Source organism: Giraffa tippelskirchi, chromosome 1, assembly GCF_054371585.1.
Source record: "Giraffa tippelskirchi isolate mGirTip1 chromosome 1, T2T-mGirTip1v1.2.pri, whole genome shotgun sequence".
Taxonomy (NCBI): Eukaryota; Metazoa; Chordata; class Mammalia; order Artiodactyla; family Giraffidae; genus Giraffa; species Giraffa tippelskirchi.
The window spans coordinates 15,973,511-15,992,821 of NC_137275.1; the positions used below are offsets into that span (position 1 = coordinate 15,973,511).

General features: G+C 38.8%; 1 protein-coding gene and 1 long non-coding RNA gene across 2 annotated transcripts in view; both read right to left on the reverse strand.

Annotated features, from left to right (window-relative positions):
- ARHGAP24 (Rho GTPase activating protein 24) overlaps window positions 1-19,311 on the reverse strand; it is a 556,594-nt gene that overhangs the window by 239,094 nt on the left and 298,189 nt on the right. The window lies entirely within an intron of this gene.
- LOC145511309 (uncharacterized) lies at window positions 8,501-14,745 on the reverse strand. The gene is made up of 2 exons (XR_014057783.1): window positions 11,258-14,745; window positions 8,501-10,161 (listed from the first exon to the last, which is right to left on the reverse strand). It is a non-coding gene; the product is annotated as an uncharacterized LOC145511309 (long non-coding RNA).

Sequence of the window (19,311 nt, forward strand, 5' to 3'; positions counted from 1 at the left end):
AGTTAGAACAAGAAATGGAATGGAATGGTTCAAAATTGGGAAAAGAGTATGCAAAGTCTATATATTGTCAACCTGCTTATTTAACTTATATGCAGAGTACATCATGCAAAATTCCAGGCTGAATGAAGTACAAGCTGGAATCAAGATTGCCAGGAGAAATATCAATAACTTCACCATATGCAGATAACACCACCCTTATGGCAGAAAGTGAAGAAGAACTAAAGGGCCTCATGATGAAAGTGAGAGAGGATAGTGAAAAAGCTGCTTAAAACTCAACATTCAGAAAATGAAGATCATGGCATCCAGTCCCATCCCTTCATGACAAATAGATGGGAAACAATGGAAACAGTGAGAGACTTTAATTTTGGGGGGGCTCCAAAATCACTGCAGATGGTGACTGCAGCCAAGAAATGAAAAGATGCTTGCTCCTTTGAAGAAAAGCTATGACAAACCTAGACAGCATATTAAAAAGCAGAGATATTACTTTGCCAACAAAGGTCTGTATAGTCAAAGCTATGGTTTTTTCATTAGTCATGTATGGATGTGAGAACTGGACTATAAAGAAAGCTGAGCATCAAAGAATTGATGCTTTTGAACTGTGGTTTGGAGAAGACTCTTGAGAGTCCCTTGGACTGCAAGGAAATCAAACCATTCAATCCTAAAGGAAATCAACCCTGAATATTCATTGGAAGGACTGATGCTGAAGCTGAATCTCCAATACTTTGTCCATCTGATGAGAAGAACTGACTTGTTGGAAAGGACCCTGATGCTGGGAAAGATTGAAGGCAGGAGAAGGGGACGACAGAGGATGAGATGGTTGGATGGCATCACCAACTCGATGGACATGCGTTTGAACAAGCTACAGGAGTTGGTTGATGGACAGGGAAGCCTGGAAGGCTGCAGTTCATAACGTCCCAAAGAGTCGGACATGACTGAGTAACCGAACTGAACAAAAAATAATGAAGATGAATATAATATAAAATTTAATGTTTCTACCATCTTAACCCTCACGAATTCTATTCTTAAGAATCAACCATTGTAGTACATCCACCCAGATGGTCTATCTATTCATCCATGCAACTATCTACATCTACTCACATACATGTATATTTGTACATATAAATACATATGTATATATACAAATCTGGTTTTCAAAAGGTAAACATTTTCCTTATTTACCTCAATTTTTGAAATTATTAAAATGTGTTTACTTTTAGAGACAAGCAAGCAAACATAATTACACATCAGTTCAGTTCAGTTCAGTTGCTCAGTCATGTCCGACTCTTTGTAACCCCATGAACTGCAGCACGCCAGGCCTCCCTGTCCATCACTAACTCCCTGAGCCCACCCAAACCCATGTCCATCGAGTCAGTGATGCCATCCAGCCATCTCATCCTCTGTCGTCCCCTTCTCCTCCTGCCCTCAATCTTTCCCAGCATCAGGGTCTTTTCCAATGAGTCAGCTCTTCGCATCAGGTGGCCAAAGTACTGGAGTTTCAGCTTCAGCATCAGTCCTTCCAATGAACACCCAGGACTGATCTCCTTTAGGATTATCTCCTTGCACATATGTCTTCTTTAATCATCATAAAATCTCTCTCCTCCATTCTTAATAACTTGGACTTACTTATACAACTTCTCAGATGGCTACAAAAAAATAAATGCAATGATATTTTACTGGCAGTCAAGAAGTTTAACAAAATGAGCATCTAATAAATGTTTTCCGATTTGAATGAATCACATCAAGGATCCTAACCTCATCAATGTGGAAGAAGCTGCCATTAAACAATCTCAAGTGAACTGACTTCCCTACCACCCATTCCTCTGTTTTATCAAGTGTTCAAGAATTGCTTATTTGAATACTTCTTAAGCATTGCTTTTGTGTGAGGATTTGTCTGTTTCAAATATGAATACTGTATTTTTCATCACTATATGACCACTAAGCAATAAAAAGCCATACTTGAATAGATCCATCTTCATAAAAAATTGTCCCCTACAATTTCCTTCAATTTAATCAACACATTATTGAATATTAATCCCAGCATCCTTATTTGAGATTACGAGATGTCAGTGAGTATTCCCCACAGTTCTAGGGTGAAAAAGTAGTCCCACAGGGCAGTTTAGCCAGCATTTATTGAACTGGTAAGATAATTACTGGCAGTTTTAGCTTACTGAGAAAATAATTATATTTTTCTTTCTAATTTTAGTCAGTAGATTCTTTATATCTTTATCCTGGAAATTATCAAGTCCTTTGGTCTTTCAATAAACTTCAACTTTGATTTCTTTCTTGATATTATTCAATGAATCTGTGTCATCTATGTTAGTAATACTTTCCTATGAAATAATATATATTTATTTCAGTCAAAGGGAGAGATGTCATTGGACTTTGTTGGTGAAATGCTAGAGTGTTTTTATTCTTTAAACTCCATTTGTTATTGACAAGTAGACGACATTTAAAGATATGAGTAGAGGAGATGATCAGAAGAGTGAGTGTAACTAGAAAAGGTGAACAAGGATAGATACCTGTGGTATTTCAATGAAGTGTTAGAAGTATTGGGGTGTGTGTGTGTGTGTAGTTTATAAACATATGAATGAGACATATATGTATTGGAATTGGCCAATCAGTGAAAAACTTTGAAGATACCTGTTTCTACTCAGAGAGATGTAGTACAGAAATAGCTATGCAAAGGTGGAAGGGCTATAACAGACATATGAGTCATTATTAGGTGTTTATAAGGAGAAGAGAATGACAGAGGATGAGATGGTTGGATGGCATTACCGATTCAACGGACATGAATTTGGGCAAACTCCAGGAGATGGTGAGGGACAGGGAAGCCTGGCATGCTGCATCCATGAGGTCACAAAGAGGTGGACATGACTGAACAACAAAACTTTGTATTTCAGCACAATTTCAAACTTACAGAAAGACTGTAAGAATACTACAAACAAAACCTATATACCCTATACCCCAGTTTACCAATTTCCATCTATCAATCTCTGTATAGGCATATTACTTTTTCTCTGAATCACTGAGAGTAAGTTGGAGACAATGTAACCTTTAGCAGTATGCAGTGTGTACTTCCTAAGAGCAAGTATATTTTCTGATATCACTTCCCTATAATTCTAAAAATTATGAAATTTAACATTGATACAATATTATTATCTAATCCACAGTTCACGTTCAAATTTTTAAATTGTCCCACCAATGTCCTTTAGAGCTACTATTTCTCTATTTTAGGATCCAGTCCATAGTCACCCATTGCATTCAGTGTTCTTTTTCTATAGATTCCTTTAATTTGGAACATTTCCTCAATCTTTGTCTTTATACATCTTAAAATTTTTAAGGGTACAGCAAATTATTTTATAGACTGTTTCCCAGCTTGGATTTGCCTCACATTTCCTCAGTATTAGACTCAGGCTTTGCTGGAGCAGCCGTGAAGAGATACCCCACGTCCAAGGTAAGAGAAACCCAAGTAAGACGGTAGGTGTTGCAAGAGGGCATCAGAGGGCAGACACACTGAAACTATAATCACAGAGAACTAGCCAATCTGATCACACAGACCACAGCCTTGTCTATCTCAGTGAAACTAAGCCATACCGTGTGGGGCCACCCAAGACAGATGGGTCATGGTGGAGAGATCTGACAGAATGTGGTCCACTGGAGAAGGGCATGGGAAACCACTTCAGTATTCTTGCCTTGAGAACCCCATGAACGATATGAAAAGGCAAAAAGATAGGACACTGAAAGATGAACTCCCGAGGTCGGTAGGTGCCCAATATGCTATTGGAGATCAGTGGAGAAATAACTCCAGAAAGAATGATGGGATGGAGCCAAAGCAAAAACAATACCCAGCTGTGGATGTGACTGGTGATAGAAGCAAAGTCTGATGCTGTAAAGAGCAATATTGCATAGGAACCTGGGATGTTAGGTCCATGAATCAAGGCAAATTGGAAGTGGTCAAACAGGAGATGGCAAGAGTGAACGTCGACATTCTAGGAATCAGCGAACTAAGATGGACTGGAATGGGTGAATTTAACTCAGATGACCATTATATCTACTACTGTGGGCAGGAATCCCTTAGAAGAAATGGAGTAGCCATCATGGTCAACAAAAGAGTCAGAAATGCAGTACTTGGATGCAATCTCAAAAATGACAGAATGACCTCTGTTCGTTTCCAAGGCAAACCATTCAATATCACGGTAATTCAAGCCTATGCCCCGACCAGTAATGCTGAAGATGCTGAACTTGAACAGTTCTATGAAGACCTACAAGACCTTTTAGAACTAACACCCAAAAAAGATGTCCTTTTCATTATAGGGGACTGGAATGCAAAAGTAGGAAGTCAGGAAACACCTGGTGTAACAGGCAAATTTGGCCTTGGAGTACAGAATGAAGCAGGGCAAAGGCTAATAGAGTTTTTCCAAGAGAATGTACTGGTCATAGCAAACACCCTCTTCCAACAACACAAGAGAAGACTCTACACATGGACATCACTAGATGGCCAACACCGAAATCAGATTGATTATATTCTTTGCAGCCAAAGATGGAGAAGCTCTATACAGTCAGCAAAAACAAGACCGGGAGGAGACTGTGGCTCAGATCATGAACTCCTTATTGCCAAATGCAGACTTAAATTGAAGAAAGTAGGGAAAACCACTAGATCATTCAGGTATGACCTAAATCAAATCCCTTATGATTAAACAGTGGAAGTGAGAAATAGATTTAAGGGACTAGATCTGATAGACAGAGTGCCTGATGAACTATGGACAGAGGTTCGTGACATTGTACAGGAGACAGGGATCAAGATCATCCCCATGGAAAAGAAATGCAAAAAAGCAAAATGGCTGTCTGAGGAGGCCTTACAAATAGCTGGGAAAAGAAGAGAAGCGAGAAGCAAAGGAGAAAAGGAAAGATATTCCCATCTGAATGTAGAGTTCCAAAGAATAGCAAGGAGAGATAAGAAAGCCTTCCTCAGCGATCAATGCAAAGAAATAGAGGAAAACAACAGAATGGGAAAGACTAGAGATCACTTCAAGAAAATTATAGATACCAAGGGGACATTTCATGCAAAGATGGGCTCGATAAAGGACAGAAATGGTATGGACCTAACAGAAGCAGAAGATGTTAAGAAGAGGTGGCAAGAATACACAGAAGAAGTGTACAAAAAAGATCTTCATGACCCAGATAATCACGATGGTGTGATCACTCACCTAGAGCCAGACATCCTGGAATGTGAAGTCAAGTGGGCCTTAGAAAGCATCACTATGAACAAAGCTAGTGGAGGTGATGGAATTCCAGTTGAGCTATTTCAAGTTCTGAAAGATGATGCTCTGAAAGTGCTGCACTCAATATGCCAGCAAATATGGAAAACTCAGCAGTGGCCACAGGACTGGAAAAGGTCAGTTTTCATTCCAATCACAAAGAAAGGCAATGCCAAAGAATGCTCAAACTACTGCACAATTGCATTCATCTCACACGCTAGTAAAGTAATGCTCAAAATTCTCCAAGCCAGGCTTCAGCAATATGTGAACTGTGAACTTCCAGATGTTCAAGCTGGTTTTAGAAAAGGCAGAGGAACCAGAGATCAAATTGCCAACATCTGCTGGATCATCAAAAAAGCAAGAGAGTTCCAGAAAAACATCTATTTCTGCTTTATTGACTATACCAAAGCCTTTGACTGTGTGGATCACAATTAACTGTGGAAAATTCTTCAAGAGATGGGAACCTGTATGCAGGTCAGGAAGTAACAGTTAGAACTGGACATGGAACAACAGACTGGTTCCCAATAGGAAAAGGAGTACGTCAAGGCTGTATATTGTCACCCTGCTTATTTAACTTATAAGCAGAGTACATCCTGAGAAACGCTGGGCTGGAGGAAACACAAGCTGGAATCAAGATTGCCGGGAGAAATATCAATAACCTCAGATATGCAGATGACACCACCCTTATGGCAGAAAGTGAAGAAGAACTAAAGAGCCTCTTGATGAAAGTGAAAGAGGAGAGTGAAAAAGTTGGCTTAAAGCTCAACGTTCAGTAAACTAAGATCATGGCATCTGGTCCCATCACTTCATGGCAAATAGATGGGGAAACAGTGGAAACAGTGTCAGACTTTATATTTTTGGGCTCCAAAATCAGTGCAGATGGTGATTGCAGCCATGAAATTAAAAGACGCTTAATCCTTGGAAGGAAGGTTATGACCAACCTAGATAGCATATTTAAAAGCAGAGACACTACTTTGCCAACAAAGGTCCGTCTAGTCAAGGCTATGGTTTTTCCAGTAGTCATGTATGGATGTGAGAGTTGGACAGTGAAGAAAGCTGAGCGCTGAAGAATTGATGCTTTTGAACTGTGGTGTTGGAGATGACTCTTGAGAGTCCCTTGGACTGCAAGAAGATCCAACCAGTCCATCCTAAAGGAGATTAGTCCTGGGTGTTCATTGGAAGGATTGATGTTGAAGCTGAAACTCCAATACTTTGGCCACCTCATGCGAAGAGTTGACTCATTGGAAAAGACCCTGATGCTGGGAAGGATTGGAGGCAGGAGGAGAACGGGACAACAGAGGATGAGATTGTTGGATGGCATCACCAACTCGATGGACATGGGTTTGGGTAAACTCCAGGAGTTGTTGATGGACAGGAAGGCCTGGCGTGCTGCGATTCATGGGGTCGCAAAGAGTAGGACACGACTGAGCGACTGAAGTATACATTCTTAGCAGAAATGTCAGGGAAGTGATGTTTTCAATGTGTTATAGCAAGAGGCACATAATGAGAAGAAAATTCCAGAAAGAAGAGATCCATGCATATGTATAACCAATTCACTTTGCTGTACAGTAGGAATGAACCCAACATTGTAAAGCAACTATACTCCAAAAAAAAAAAAAAAGAATCACATGACATTGAGTTGCTCTGAAATTGACGGAAATTTGATCCGTTTTCTTATCATACTCTTACCCAGAAGTTTTTAGCACGCACTGATTATTTCTATAATTATTATCTGTCATTTTATTGTATAAGAGAGCTTTCCCATCTTATCTATGTATGTATGTATTTACTTATTTATATTAAAATAAACTCATGGATTTTTATTTTATTCAATTGGTTAAAACCAATTATTTATTATATATTTTAATATTGAAATTATTTCAAACTTGGCCAATAGGAGCCCTTTTAGCCCAGAGATCCTCTGTCCTTTTTTTTTTTTATCTCACTACCATTCTTTGAGTATGTTCTTATTTCTGGGACAAAATGTTTCAGGCTTAGCTATATGTTCCCTGTCCCAGACTCAAATCAGTTTTCTCTCCCTGATTTGTTTTAATGGAAAACAGCATTTAGAAACCATATGCCATGGGACTTCCCTAGTGGACCAATGGTTAAGACTTCACCTTCCAATGCAGGGAGTGCAAGTTCAATTGCTGGTCAGGGAACTAAGAACCCGCATGCCTTGTGGCCAAAAAATAAATAAATAAATAAAACAGAAACAAAACTGTAAAAGTTCAATAGAGATTTAAAAAACGGTCCACATCAAGAAAAACTCTTGAAAAAAAAAAAAACATGCCAAACATTGCTTCTACCCTCTTGCCAAACATAGCTAGGGAAAAAAAAATAAAGATATAGTATATATGCACACACACAGAGTATATATTTTATTTATTTAGTCATATATTTCAATTTCTCACAATATAATTGGACCCACAGGTTTAAAATTATGGGCAATTATTACACTTCCATCGCCTTTCCCATCTTTTTCTACATTTTTAAGTACATATAAATATCTCAAAAATAGTAAGAATGATGCTATATGTACCTTCTGTTCTATAACTATGTTTGTGTGTGTGTGTGTTCAGTTGCTCAGTCATGTCATGCCAGGCTCCTCTGTCCATGGGTTTTGCCAGGCAAGAATACTGGAGTGGGTTGCCATTTTGTTCTCCAGGGGATCTTCTCGACCCTAGGATCAAACACGTATCTCCTGCCTGGAAGCAGCTTCTCGACCACTGAGCCACTTGCGAAGCCCTAGTCCTGTAGTTAAATTAATGCTGTGTCACTGTGAGAATTTTATCATACATTTCCACTCTTGGGTTTTTTATTTTGGTTTCACAAAATCCACACTAGAGGAATTTTCTTTTTCCAGGAAGGCAGATAGGTATTGTATCATTGAGAATATACTCCTACAGCAGCTTGGTGGATATATCTTAATTGGTATCACTGATTATCCTCCAGTATCTCCTGGCACTCAAAATTTCTATGAAGATGTCAGAGGTAAGCCTGTATTTTTTGTTTTTTCCCTTTCTATGCTACTCGATTTTATTTTATCATCTGGATGACAGTAGAATTCTTCTTTTTCCCTAATGCTAGATAACAGGTTATGTTTGGATATCCTGTTTTATGTCAACTTGATGGACCCATTTAATCTGCAGACCCAGATACTCTGATTCTTTTCTTCTTTCAATATGTTTTTAAATACTTTTCCTTTCCATTCATTGGTTTTCACTCTTCAGAGATACCCATTTTTCCTTCTTTCTATCATCTTTTTGCTAATTATTCTAATTTCTGTATCTTCCCTCTGCTTTCACCACAATTATTTCAAGCATTTCCTTCATGCCAGTGATCTCATCTGTAGTTCTGTCTTTCTTGATTCCAATTTATCTGTTAGATTTATAAGAGTCTTTTTAAAGTTCTCAGTTTGCCTCCTCAACTCTGAGCATTTTTTTTCTCTTGTTTCATCATTGAGTTCACATCTATGGAATTCATGGTTTTTCTTTAGATAATGTATTTTCTTTCATAATGCATAACATTGGGTACTCATGGAGGACTTCAGATTTCTATCTCATTTTTATCTTATCTTAGGTAATTTTTTCAATCTATTTGACAGGCTAGTCTCATTTGTTTTCATCTTCCTTTCTTTGTTCTTAATTATTTATTTTTTACTGTTACTATTTTGCTAGAGCATGTTTGCAGGTTGTCATGCCAACTCATTTCACTTTGCTCATGGTTAACAAAGCCTGCACATGTAACCAATCTCTTTTCTCTGAGCCTGTGAGCATGAATCTCTTTGACACTCTTCCCACCTTGTAAGAACACTGTTTATCTTTCCTTCAAAGCAAAGATGTCCGGACATTTCTTTAGGAGTTGGTATGTTTCCTTGACTGTACCCGCAGAAATGTCTTAAGATTTTCAAATTTAGACCAATTCCTTTCCTCAACAGGACTTCCAAGGGCCTAGTTATAAACAAAAGTTGATAATGTAAGCACTGCAGCCTTATATATACAAACATGTACTGTATTCTCTGGTTCACACATCAGAGAATCATTTGCCAAACAAAAACAAGGATAACAGAAATTTAATTCCTATGAAGCATGTCATGGTTTGGGAAGAGCCTCTCTTTCTCTCTCCAATCATATTTGACATTTGTTAACATCAGCTAGAAATGTTACAACTGCCATGGCTAAAACATAATACTAAAATTTGAAAATATGTTTTCTTTCTTCTTTAATAATTTGCCCCTCCTTTCAGTCTACTGGCTGGAAAACAGATGCCCCTTTTCTTCCTCCCTCTCAGGTACTCCAGTTGGTTTTGTTGTTGCTGGATGCTCTAAGTCTCCAGGGCTTTTGGCCTGGAAAAGAAATAACCCTTCTTCCTCTTCCATGGGCTTCCCTAATAGCTCAGTTGGTAAAGAATTAACCTGCAGTGCAGGAGACCCCGGTTTGATTCCTGGGTCAGGAAGATCCGCTGAAGAAGGGATAGATTACCCACTCCAGCATTCTTGGGTTTCCCTTGTGGCTCAGCTGGTGAAGAATCCACCTGCAATGTGAGAGACCTGGGTTCGATCCCTGGGTTGGGAAGATCCCCTGGAGAAAGAAAAGGCTACCCACTCCAGTATCCTGGCCTGGAGAATTCCATGGACTGTAGAGTCTGTGGGATCACAAAGAGTCGGACACAACTGAGTGACTTTCACTTTCACTTTTCTCCTCCATAGGAATGACAGAAACTGTATAGTCTCACATCACGTAATGAAGAGGATGAAGCATTCATATGAATGTGTTTATGTATCACGTGTGTTTATGTATCCTGGTCACATTATAAACACACATATGAAAATTCTAAAGAAAATAAAGCACCTATCTACATGGAAGGGGCTTCCCAAGTGGCTCTAGTAATAAAGAACCACCTGCCAATGCAGGAGACACAATAGACATGAGTTCAATCCTGGGTCGGGAAGATTCCCTGGGGGAGGGCATGGCAACCCACTCCAGTATTCTTGCCTGGAGAATCTCATGGACAGAGGGGCCTGCTGGACTGCAGTCCACAGGGTCACACAGAGTTGGACACAACTGAAGTGACTTAGCATGCACACACACATCTACGTGGCAATAGACAGTTGGAAGCAGTGCAACCTAGAGAAATAAATTCACTGAAAACGAAAACATTAAAATATTATTACCTGAAGACTTGAGCTGACAAGGATAAACACACCATTCAAGATTATTTATTAAACATGAAAGTTCTGAGAAATTTTTTGTTTGATGTTGAGAAGCCGAAAAAGGCAAGTTTATCCTGCACGGTTTGTTTTTTTCAAGTTAGAGCTAACGAATGACCTTAGGGATGTGGGAAGTCTTAGTCTAGCGGGAAGCACTTGGCATAAGTGGAGAATTTTATGTTTCCTCTGATTTATGCTTTCATCCCGGGAGATTTTTCTTCTGTTTTTCACGCGCTGTGTTTCTCTGTTTGTGGTCTCTGGTCACGAAGGGACAAGTGCACACTCTGCCAGTAGATGCTGGACCAGGCATGGCTGTCCTCAGCCTTAGCAACATATGATCACCTGCGGATCCGCCTGAAAATACAGATTCTGATTCTGGCCCTAGGGAGAGGGTGGAAACCTGAGAATCTGATTTTCTTACACATCCCCAGTTGATGCTGCTCATCAGAGGATTATACTTAGAGGGGCAAGGATGTGCACACTACTGATTTAAAAGGTATGATTCTGTTTAAATGACCAAAAGATACTGCAGGGGCCAAGGAGCAAGGGGTTCTTTCAGTGTTAAACTGCACTCCTGACATTTACATGCATGCTAAGTCACTTCAGTTGTGTACAACTCTTTGCGACTCTGTGGACTGTAGCTTGCCAGGCTCCTCTGTCCAAGGGGATTCTCTGGGCAAGAATACTGGAGTGGGTTGCCAGGCCCTCCTCCAGGAGATCATCCTGACCCAGAAATCGAACCCAAATCTCCTGCATTGGCAGGCAGGTTCTTCATCACTAGTGCTACCTGAGAAGCTCCCAGACATTTGAGCAAGCGCAATCAATTCCAAAACCTTCTAATATTTTTATTATTCTCTCCTTTCATGTCTTTCTTTGTCTCTATTGACTGTTCCAATTCCCAGCCCCTAGCCCCTTCTCCACTTCCTTCTTCTATATATAAAAGGATGGATGAATCACAATATTCAGAATTAAGAAATGAGTACACTATTTTGATGGATTCTCCCTTCAGGGCTTTAAGTATTTTGATTCTGCATTACCATTGTTGATGTTATTTTAGGCTGAAAATAGATGGCAAAGAATTAGACACTTGACTCAACAGTAAAGTGCAGCAAATCAACATATTTAATGTTTGCACAAACTGTAATCCATAAGTCATTAAGGGTGGGGAAAAAAAAAAACAAGCTTATACTGACAGAAATAAAAGTCGCCCCAAGACCAAAAACAATCCTGTGCTCCTGAGCGTAAGACTATTTCTGCTCCGTTCTCCACTTTTCATCACTAAAGTACAATGCTGGAACATGAGATTTCATGTTTCCAATGAGAGTGGCCACTGATTTTTTTAAAATGTACTTTCCATTTGAAACACTGGTTTCTGTCTTGCCACCTAGAATAAAATTTTCAATTTTCATGATAAACAACCATATCTATTCTTACTGCCTATTTCCATGACCTTTCATAGTTATTTTCCTAAGTTTTGTCCTTCTGAAACTATAAACACATAACAATTTTTAAACTTGATTACATTTTCTTAATATATAAGAAGGTTGCTAATTAAAAAAAAACAAAAAACAGCAGATGCCCTCAGCTATTTATTTAAACTACAATTGTGTTGGGAGACCTAAGAGAATATGAAAATGTTATTACCCTTGAGAATTTTTCTATTCCTTCTTCAAAAATCTTTTTATATCCATACCTTAAAAAAACCCTCACTTCATTTTTTTTCTAGCATTTACTCACTAAATATTAATTATTCATTCTGAATCCATATATTGCACTTAGGTGCTCTGAAGTTGGTCAACAAAACAATCAAACTTCATAATTCCACTCATAAGCATGTTCTAATATTGTATTCACTACACAATCAAACTCATATACCATAAACAGAATTATTCTCACACCAGTATCACCAAATTAAGTTAAAAAGCACATTTTAAGCCATAGCAATTTTTTCACTAAACTTCTCTTTATCTAGAATGTATCGTGCATTCAACTGAAGAGTGGACTTTCATTTAAACATTAGCTCAGAAATTAAAACCTAACGCTGATGCCTGATTAGTCATTCATTAAATGTTCAAACAAATATTTTATTTTTATGATATAGAAGCAGATCCAGATGAAACCTTTCAAAGATAGTCAGGCATTTGTGCCAAAAGACAAAAATCTCCAGAACCTTCCCCATGATAACTTAATGCCTTTTACAGGACAACAATTAAGTGTACCTGGTTTGTTTAAATGTAAACACATGTAGGAGTATAGTAGGCTTTCTGAATTGAAAAATGGGAAGTTGCTGTAGAGCACAGGAGCTCAGCTCAGTGCTCTGTGATGACTTAGAGGGATGGGATGCTTTGCCTGATGCTGGGAAAGATTGAAGGCGGAGGAGAAGGGGACAACAGAGGACAAGATAGTTGGATGGCGTCACTGACTCAATGGACATGAGTTTGAGCAAGCTCCAGGAGATGAAGGACAGGGAAGCCTGGTGTGCTGCAGTCCATGGGGTTGCAAAGAGAAAGTCAGATGTGACTGAGGGACTGAACAACAACAACAACAACAACAACAACAAGAGGAGTGAGATGGGATTAGGGTGGGAGGGAGGTTCAATAGGAAGGGTGTATAGGCATACATACAGCTGATTCATTTAGCTGTACAGCAGAAACTAACACAACATTGTAAAGCAATTATATTCCAATGCAAAATAAAAATAAAGGATCTTACCCTAAGGAAAAAGAATAGTCTTAATGAGGAGAAATGTAATGAGATATCTTTGAGAATAAAATAATAGAAGAAGGGTGCACTTATATCACACTAATGCCTCCATCCTTCTGAACAGCCGGAAACTGCTCTTTCACTTAGGTAGCTTTCTGTGTAGATAGCAAAAGACCAGACATAAGAAAATGTCCTTGGTTTCTCCTCTTTGTTAGCTGCTGGTAAAAAAACAATTATTTCAGAGGTTGGAGAAAAGGAGGGAGAGAAATGTACCTCTTGTCTCTGTAAACAGCTCGACACTAACAAAATCTCAGATCTTGCTTCTCAATCGATACCAAGCTCTGTGCTTAAAAGCGCAGCATCAAAGCAGGATTTCATCTCGTTAATGGTATCAATAAAGGTTATCTCTACATGGAATGAAAAGGTCACTAATCAAATTGCAGTGCCTCCCTCACATGATTGTTGCTTGGGAATGCATTTCATTGATTGTTTAAGTTTCCTTGCATGAAATCTCCTCCTTTTTAATGCATTGATTATTGCAGGGGAGGACAATCATACAATGTTGTCTTGTAAAGTTCTCACTTCATAGTAAATAGAAAAGTGGATTTCTTCAGCATATCTCTCTATGATAATGCTCTAAAATAAAACGAGAGGAAGTACAAATTAAAGGAAAGCTGGAGAAAAGAAAATTTGATTAGAGTTTTTGGCATGCAAAAAAATTTAAAAAGCTGTCAATAAATTTTTCAAGAAACTGTCAGTGTTGTAAACTGAACAGCATTCAGCATGACATGTGATGCTCAGTTCTATACTTGTACAAAATCTGTTGATCTATTTCCACACAGTTCTTAACATTTATTAGGAGAGACAGAATATGAACATTTTTTTAAAAAAATTAAGTGTGATATATATTCTAATATGGAAAATATAAAATGCTGAGTTCTGGTGTTTACATGCAGTGCTAACCATGTAATATTAATGTAAATATCAATCCTGTTTATTTGCTTTTGCATTTTGTATAAAGGCTTTTTATGTGGAAGATGCTTTCTCAATCCTGGTAAGAAAGAATGCTTATGATAGCTTAGAGGATACTTTATTAAGTATGTCATAGACTTCTGAAAATTTGAAGACTGTAATAATTCAGGAGGGTAAAAGAGAACCATTTAAGACATGCTCTCCCTTTGAAATAAGAAATCAATGAACAGATAAATCAAGAATAAGTGACTAAGTAATCCTAGACTCCTCCCTCTGCGACACTGAAGACTCTGGGTTCTGACCCTTTCTTCCCGGCTAGTTGGTGGTTAAATACTGACCCTTTCACCTAGGCCTCTTTCTTGGTTCCTGCTCTCTACCTTTTGTTGTTGGTAAGTGTACCCTACCCAAGGGGCATCTGTTATTCCAGTGGCACTGAGATGGATCTAATAGATTTTCTGTAAATTGCCAAACTAACAGGTTTTATCACCTGGAAAATACAAGAAACAGCTGTTAATGCAAGTGCCCTAGGCACCTTAGTTAATCGTTCTTGCAAATAATATGACATGGGCTATAATTCTGGTTTGCTGCACTGTGTTTTTCTTAATATAAGAAAATAATGATCTGGTGACCATAGCAGCATGTCAGTGATTCATTGCAACTGAGTGCTGTATACTGCCTGCTTTTTCAGAACAAAATAACTATACCAAATCATTCCATTTGAAGCACTAAGTTCCTGCAATTATAAAATACCAGAATGTGGCAGTGGATATATACTCAAGACACTGATATAATGTTTGCAAGATGCCACATTTATACTTAAAACTATTTTATTTTAGATATTAATAGGACAATCATTTGAAAGAAGAGTTAAGCTATTATGTCATGAAATTTTAAACATGCACTTGAAAAATCATAGAAACTCGAAGTTTTATAATATGCCATCTTAGTTTTCCTTTCTTTAAAGGAAAGCATTTCTGAACTCATTGATTCTTCACAGTTCTGCTAATTAAACCAATGACACAGAGTAAATGTTTTGTTTTAGGCACACTAGAATTCTTCACATAAGTGTAAGAGGAAATTAATGAGGAGCTTGTGGCTATAAGGAAAGGCAGCAGACTCTAAATGCTAAAGCATGGGTTAGACAGACCTCGACCAATCCTAGCTCATTCCCTCATGGGCTACATGACCTTGGGCTTTTGTTTTTCAAACTTTTGGTTCCCTCACTTTCATAATTTGTAAAATAGAGATAATAATCTATCTCCTGGAATTGTCTAAAGGAATGATTCAGATAAAATATGCAAAGTAATTAGCACTGCCATCTTTAAAGAAACCATAGTTTTATGAATTATACTACTTGTTCATTTATGTTAATTAGATTTGGTACAGAGAAGGTTAGGAAAGTAGAAGGCTGGCAGTAGGTTATCACTTTTTCTCTCTTGGATTCATCTTATTTTATTATTGTTCAGGTCAGTTCAGTCACTCAGTCGTATCTGACTCTTTGTGACCCCATAGACTGCAGCACGCCAGGCTTCCCTGCCCATCACCAACTCCTGGAGCTTGCTCAAACTCATGACCATCGAGTCGGGAATGCCATCCAACCATCTCATTCTTTGTCGTCCCCTTCTCCTCCTGCCTTCAGTCTTTCCCAGCATCAGGGTCTTTTCAAATGAGTCAGCTCTTCACATCAGGTGGACAAAGTATCAGAGTTTCAGCTTCAGCATCAGTTCTTCCAATGAATATTCAGGACTGATTTCCTTTAGGATTCACTGATTTGATATCCCTGTGGTCCAAGGGACTCTCAAGAGTCGTCTTCAACACCACAGTTCAAAAGCATCAATTCTTCGGCGCTCAGCTTTCTTTATAGTCCAAATCTCACAACCATACATGACCACTGGAAAAAACATAGCTCTGACTAAACAGACCTTTGTTGGCAAAGTAATCGCTCTGCTTTTGAATATGTTGTCTAGGTTGGTCATAGCTTTTCTTCCAAGGAGCGTTTTTTTAATTTCATGGCTGCTATCACCATCTATAGTGATTTTAGAGCCCCCCAAAATAAAGTCTCTCACTGTTTCCATTGTTTCCCCCTCTATTTTCCATGAAGTGATGGGACCAGTTGCCATGATCCTAGTTTTTTGAGTGTTTATTATTATTTTTTGAATGTTTATTAATAGTATTTGAATATTATTATTATTTTCATTTTTTTAACTGGAAGATAGTTGCTATATAATGTCGTGTTAGTTTCTGCTGTGCCACAACATCAATCAGTTATACGTGTACATATATCCTCTCCGTCCTGAGCCTCCCTCCTGCCCACCTCCATCTCACCTCTCACACACAGCACTGAGCTGAGCTCTCTGTGCTATTTGGCAACTTCCCACCAGCTAATTTATACATGCTAGTGTATATATGTCAACAAAACTTCCTGAGCTCATCCCACCCTCTCCTTCCCCTGCTGTGTCCACAAGTCTGTTCTCTATGTCTGCATCTCTATTCCTGTCCTGCAAATAAGTTCATCAGTACCACTTTTCTAGATTCCAAATAAATGTGTTAATATATGATAGTTGTTTTTCTTTTTGGATCCATCTTCTAACAACCTTCTTCCTTCTTCATTCTCTTGGAAAATATACCCTATGATTTTCTGGACATGGGACAAATGCTTAGAAGCAAATATTAGGCTTAAGTATAATTGCTTGCTATGCTATTGTTGTTTAGTCCCTAAGTTGTGTCTGACTCTTTTGGGGCCCCTTGGACTGTAGCAGCCAGGCTCCTCTGTCCATGGGATTTTCCAGGCAAGAACACTGGAGCGGATTACCATTTCCTTCTCCAGAGGATCTTCATGACCCAGGGATCAAACCCTCATCTCCTACATCTCCTGAATTGGTAGGCAGATTCTTTACCACTGAGCCACCAGAGAAGTGCAATTGGATATACATATAGTTTTTACATAAAAACAGAATCAAATTTCTTCATGATACTGATAATTGTTCTGTAACATAGCATAGTGTTTGGACACTCTTTTGAGCAGTTCATTTTTTCTTAAATACTGTTCTCTAATTCACCCAAAACCATATGACATTTCAAATGGAAAGCTGAGTTTAAGCAGAATGTTGAAAGATGCATCCACTGATGGGATGTATTTATACTCACCAGCAACAAAAATTTTACTGTGGCCCCTGGCCAACTGGCTCAGTTCTCAGAAAGACAATATAAAGGCTGCAAGACATAAACAGGAACTTTGGGGAAGAAACAAAATAGCACTGTTGATCGTAATACAGCCGTTACTATGGACCCAGTCTTTAATCTCCACAAACACCTTCAATCCATTTGTTGGTTCACTGAGAGTTATTCTCTCCCCAAGAAAGGAAGAGTCAACATCCAGAAGGTTAAGTCCTCGTGATGCTAAAGTAGATATCATCTCTGCTGCCTGCTCCCTGGCGTGTTTGCTTCTGAAACTTTCAACATCATTCCATCTCACGGAGAGAATGTATTGTAGGCATATTTTTGCTTCATCTGAAACTCCAGCCTTTTCACATACCATATTCATTCTTCATTGGACCCACGCGTCAAGACTTTATTTTCTCTTCCTTTCAAGATATCCTCTTTCTACCTTGGTAGATGCCAAGGACTGGGGGGGGGGGCATGGGGAGGTAGTGTTTAATGAGGACATGGTTTCAATTTAGGAAGGTGAAAAATTTGGAAGATGGATGATGGTGAGAGTTCCACAGCAATGTGAACGTACTTAGTGCCACTGAACTGTACAGTTAAATATGGTTAAAATAGCATGTTTTATATTATGTGACTTTTACCACAATAAAAGAAAGACATTAAAAAATCTTCTTTCAGTCTACTCAGGCTTCCAAATATAGTTTCCATTGGTTTCCGTTTAACTCTTTCTCTCAGTTCTACCATTCACCTTCTTTGGATTACAACTTCCGGCTTAGAGGAACTAACATGAAAATTCACTCATATAAATAAATGACCAATAAAGACCCATGTGTTCCCAGCATGGCTCTTTTAGGGTGGGATACAGGTGATCGCTGAGGAGTTCTGGTGAGAAAAACCTTGTCAGCTACTGAGACTACCAACAGATGCTGAGACTAAAGAGAAATCATCCCCAGGCACTATTTTGGCTGCACTAAGGTTTGGGTACTCCAGGTGGCTCAGTGGTAAAGAATCTACCTGTCAAAGCAGGAGACTCAGGAGACAGGGATTTGATCCCTGGGTCAGGAAGGTCCCCTGGAGAAGGATATGGCAACCCACTCCAGTATTCTTGCCTGGAGAAGCCCATGGACAGAGGAGCCTGGGGGGCTACAGTCCACAGCGTCACAAAGAGTAGGACATGACTAAGGGACTGAGCATGCACGCACATTCATTTCTTTAACTTTGATAAAGCACAGGATAACAAGAGAGAAACAAATTACAAAGAACTCCAGCAATCTCCATGCTGTTGTGAGCCGAAGCACTGCTGAGGCAGATAATTGCAGCTTCAGTACCACCAGGAAAGCATGAGAATGTAACCCTCCTAAAATAATCAGACTAATGTTTTCCTCATTACTATGTCTTCATTTATCCTGTTGACACTGTAATGCCTACAGAGATCCCGTTACTGTTGTTTTCCAAATTTTTGTCTTAAATTATTGATAAGCTGTTAGCAATACCGATCCATAGCTGAAAATAGGCAGAGGCAGGGAGCTAAGAAATATATTTCAGAGAGCAATTGGAACACAAAAAATTCACATCTGTCAAAACTGGAAAGCAGAAAATGTACATAAGATACAGCTGGACTGCTCAATTTGTGAACTACTTGGGGCAGGTCAGATCTCTTCTGAGTACAATTTGTAAGAATCAGTAATGTGACGGGCCTTGAACTCTTCCAAGTTCTGTCCTTCTTGGCTCCAGGGCCTTCTCTTCTTCCTGCATCTCATTACACTAGCAATTATAATCCAAACAAAATCATATGGCAATGATTGAGTTGGCTTCAATTCTTGCTCCAAAGGTAAGTGTCATGGGCGCTTTTGGTCCTATTCCCTGTTTTTCCTCTTTGGAAGCAGATTATTCAAATAGCAGAAAGAAAATGTCATTGCTGTTGCCATATGGGAACCTCAAGCTACAGTTAAAGAAAAGTTCAAATAGGAAATTTTAAGTTTCCTAGATCTGCCTGTAAGA